Source organism: Salvelinus sp. IW2-2015, linkage group LG14 (genome assembly GCF_002910315.2).
Source record: "Salvelinus sp. IW2-2015 linkage group LG14, ASM291031v2, whole genome shotgun sequence".
NCBI classification, from domain to species: Eukaryota; Metazoa; Chordata; class Actinopteri; order Salmoniformes; family Salmonidae; genus Salvelinus; species Salvelinus sp. IW2-2015.
The window spans coordinates 2,862,408-2,867,501 of NC_036854.1; positions in this window are offsets into that span (position 1 = coordinate 2,862,408).

Here is a 5,094-nt window from a genome sequence, read left to right on the forward strand (position 1 = left end):
ACACACACACAAGGTCACAGTATAGCAAGGTCACAGTATAGCAAGGTCACAGTATAGCAAGGTCACAGTATAGCAAGGTCACAGTATAGCAAGGTCACAGTACAGCAAGGTCACTGTACAGCAAGGTCACAGTACAGCAAGGTCACAGTACAGCAAGGTCACAGTATAGCAAGGTCACAGTACAGCAAGGTCACTGTACAGCAAGGTCACAGTACAGCAAGGTCACGGTACAGTAATGCTTGGTTGGTTGGGCCCATGGAAAATGTGCCAACATCATTGATCCTATTATAAAATAATGACTGCAGTGTTGCGTGGCAGCAGCAGCTCCATGGTGGCTGGTTCCTGGTGTCAGGGCTCTGCTGGAGAGACAGGGGTGACTCCTCAAGAGACTCTCTGCTTCACTGCTTCCAGTCCCATGATCATTAGTACGAGCTGTGAGTGCTGAATAACACTGTGTGTTGTCAGGAATACCATAAGCCCCACATAATACTGTATTTAACCATTTAATTTCTACAAGGCAAAGGCACGTTGGGCTGGTGGTGAGTTCTCCCCCTAATCTAGACAGCCTTTCTCAATGATTTACGACCTTATGGTGAAGCAGAGTTCCTAGTCAACCTCCTCGCTGTATGAAGTCCGGCGTTAATGAAACAAATGTATTATTAAACAAGCCGACCATAACCCAACTTACAAACATTTTTAAATAAATGGAATGATCCAGAAGGAATGCCTGCCTCCATTATGTCTGTTTAAAACTCCAGCTCTGCCCCCCCCCCCCCCCCCACACCACCACAAAGCAGCTATAATAGGTATGCCCGGTAATGTGGGGAGATGAGGACAGCAGGTTCTTCACACTTTATCTCCAGAATCAAAGTGAATGTGTCTACTCTTGATGTGCTCCCAGAGATCACATACTATATATGCTGTCTCTTATACACATCTAGATGTGTATAAGAGACAGGGCTTAGACAGGGCTGAGACTCTTATGGGTTAAAATTTCAGGAATACCATAAGCCCCCACATAAACTGTATTTAACCATTTAATTTCCTACAAGGCAAAAGGCACGTTGGGCTGGTGGTGAGTTCTCCCCTATCTTAGAACAGCCTTATCAATGATTTACGACCTTATGGTGAAGCAGAGTTTTCCTAGTCAACCTCCTCGCTGTTGGTCCGGCGCTAATTGAAACAAATGTATTATTAAACAAGCCGACCATAACGCCGAACTTTAAAACCATTTTTAAATAAATGGATATGATGCAGAAGGAATTGCCTGCCTCCATTAATGTCTGTTAAAACTCCAGCTCTGCCCCCTCCTCCCCCCCCCCCCACACCACCACAAAGCAGCTATAATAGGTATGCCCGGTAATGTGGGGAGATGAAGGACAGCGGATCTTCACACTTTATCTCAGATCAAAGTGAATGTGTCTTACTCTTGATGTGCTCCCAGAGGATCAAATACTTATATATGTGATAGACAGGGACGTGAATTAAAACATAATTGGTATATATATAGTATGATGAAAAATAGGGGAGATTGAGAATGAATGGAGGGAGAGCGAGAGAGAAAGAGAGAGCTCAGTTCTTGCTCCACAAATGCTTACAAATTCGTCATTGCCATCCTAACAAACGCATTGGGGGCTCCTGAGTGGGCAAGCGGTCTAACGCACTGCATCTCAGTGCTAGAGGTGTCACTACAGACCCTTGGTTCAGCGGTCCCTAAGGCACTGATCTCAGTCCTAGAGGCGTCACTGACAGGACCCTGGTTCAGCGTCTAAGGCACGCATCTCAGTGCTAGAGGCGTCCACTACAGACCCCTTGGTTCACGCGGTCTAAGGCACTGCACATCCAGCTCGCAGCAGCGCAAAAGGTAGCAAGACCGCGGCACTAATCAGACCTGAGGTCACGATCTCAGGCAAGGCATTAAGACCTGTCCGGATGGCTGCATCTCAGTGCAAGAGGCATCATAGAGACACTGGTCCAGCGGGCTCTACAGGCACGCAATGCTCAGTGCTAGAAGGCGTCAATAAGCCCTGGTTCAGCGTCTAGGCATTGCATCCAGGCTAGAGCATCACTACAGACACCCTGGTTCAGCGGTCTAAAGGCACTGCATCTCAAGTGCTAGAGGCGTCAACTACAGGACCCTGGTCCTCAGCCGTCTAAGGCACATGCTCGTCAGTGCAAGAGGCGTCACTACAGACCGCTGTCCGCCGGTCTAAAGGCACTGCACTCAGTGCTAGAGGCATAACCACTAGAGACCCTGTCGATATTCCAGCTGTATCACACCCCGGCCGTGATTGGGAGTCCATCGGCCGGAGCACAATTGTCCCAGCGTCGTCCAGTTCAGGGTTAAAGGCCGTCATTGTAAATAAAGAATTTGTTCTTAAACTGACTTGCCTAGTTAAATAAATGTTAAATCAATAATAAATAAATTCTCACATTGATATTGACATCAAAGTCAGAGTATAAGATTAATTAATGTTTTTCTTCCTCCTCTTCTGGTTACTGTAGCCTAATAAGAGTCGAGCGTTAATCCTAAATCACCTTTCTACTGTCAAGCTTTCTGTGTGTTTTCTACACATACATTTTCTAGCGTTCTCCTTGTCATAACCACGTTGTGCTTTTAAGCCCACAGGCCTTTAAAAGACATCATACCTATTTAGCCCAAATTTCACAAACAGGTATGGTAATCTACTGAACTGTTTAGACCAGGGGTGTCAAAGTCAAATGGACGGAGGCCAAATAAAAAATTTAGCTAAAGCCGAGGGCCGGACTGTTCGAATGTTCATTGAAAAAATTTTAAATGACGCATATAGTCTAGTGAACCTAATTGAACCTACTGAAAACCTAACAAATATATTCCAATATGATCAGATAAATAAAGCAATATTTTCTTATGGCTCTGTCAGTAATCTTTAATTTTCAACAGACACAAAAGACAAATTTCCTTTATATAAAAATCCCATAACATGAACATTAAAATGAAAGAAACCGGTATTCAGGCACCATCAGTAGCCTATATTTTCTATTTTAGCAAAAGTGGGCTAAATTTACTTTCAAAGAAAAAACAATAATAGCAATTTTCTATCATCCACTCAACTGAATATTTTTAAAATATAATTGGATTGAAATACAATAAAATAAAGTGCAAAAATCTATTAATCAAAAACAACACTTTGTTTAAGGAGAAGTAACATGCAGTGAAAACAAATATTAAACTTGAACTTTTAAACTTGAACTGAGTAAAACTCTAAATATGTGATTGCACAGTAATGTTCACTTGTTTTTGAGGTTGAGGGTGATACTTGGTGGTGTCCCATCTTTTCCACAAGTTCATCAATGTTCGGGTAAGGCTCTGAGCTGAGGAAATCCTCAGAATTGAGTGGAGGTGTTCAGCAGTAAGTCGACTTCTGTTGATGTTTTGTTCAGGTTCATAAAGAAACAGTTGTTCACACAGGTATGTGCTGCCAAACATAGACAACGTTTGAGCAGCCTGGATGCGCAGCTGGGGCATTGTGTCGGGGAGGAAACGGCGAACTCCGCAGCACCCACTGCGCATATTTTGCCCTCAGTGCATCATTGCATTGGAGGTCAATCAACTCCATTTGGAGGTTTGGTGGTGAGCTTTCCACGTCAACAGCAAATGGGTTACCGAGCAGTTCCAACCTGCTTTTTTGTGCTTCAAAGTCAGCAAATCGGCGTCGAAAGTCAGCGGCAAGCATACCTATTTTATCAGCCAACTGTGCGCTCGGGGACGCACTGGTAGAGAGCTTCTCTTTCATGGTCTGGCAGCTGGGAAAGTGGCTCAAATTTCTTTCCGCATCTGCGTCTCCAACAGAGTCAGTTTGGTTTTGCGTCACCGTTGCATTGTGGGAAATGTAGTATTGGTGCGTGTAAAAGATCTGCGGGCTGCCGGCTTGCTGCGGTCTGCGGGCCGGTTCTAATAATAAATCAAGATCATCCCAGGGGCCGTAAAAAACCTTCTCGCGGGCCGGATGTGGCCCGCGGGCCTTGACTCTGACATATGTGGTTTAGACCAACAGTCTCCCCTAAAATAGTGAATACAAGATCACTCTAAAACAACTTCCATGTTGAATGGAAGAATGTATTCAATCTGTTTGGTAGAGCTACATATTGTCTATCGAAAATTATTTAGTGGTCAGTGCCAAGTGTGTTTAAAAAAAAATGATGTGTCTGTGTCCCTCAGGGGTTTTTTCTTTCCTGTCACTGACCCGTCCTCTGGCCTGTGAAATAGTTTTCCTGCTACAAACTTCATCAATCACACAAGCAGTTAACACTCCTCTGATATTAATAAGCCATATATTTATGGGACTCCTTATTGCTCTGACAACACAGAGGAAAGCGTATGTATGTTGTATTTGTGTGTGTATTTGTGTTGTGTGTGTGTGGTGTGTGGTGTGTGTGTGTGTGTGTGTGTGTGTGTGTGTGTGTGTGTGTGTGTGTGTGTGGTGTGTGTGTGGTGTGTGTGTGTTGTGTGTGTGTGCATGCAGGATGAGGTTGAGACATGGCCATGCAATTTATTGCTGTAGACTGTGACCCTAAAACTAGGGGAAGGGGGGTCACTTAATTTTCAAACACATCCATACACACACACACACACACGTTATAAAGTTTCACAATATTTCCATGTGGTGTGTGTGAGTCCACAGAGGAAATAAAGCATGATGAAGGGAAATGAAAGGTTGTCTGTGAGTAATAGTTCACCTTTAACTCTGCAGCCGTCTGTGGGCTGAGCGTGTGTATGTGTGTGTCTGTGGGCTGAGCGTGTGTATGTGTGTGTCTGTGGGCTGAGCGTGTGTATGTGTGTGTCTGTAGGCTGTAAGCGTGTGATGCTGAAACATGTCAAATGAAACCCAGTCACTGAGATCATATGGAAAGCGTGGTGACCATATCACTGATGCTCTGAGCGAAAATGTCCAACATAAACTTCCTGTTTCCCAAGCACACATGGGTCTTTTTCCACTGTACTTTGAGCATTTGTTTTTGTCTGCCTGGAGTGCCAGAAGGGCAGGGTGTCCACTTTGTGTCCACCGAACACTGCATGGATAAACACATAAAAACATACTGCAAATATTTACA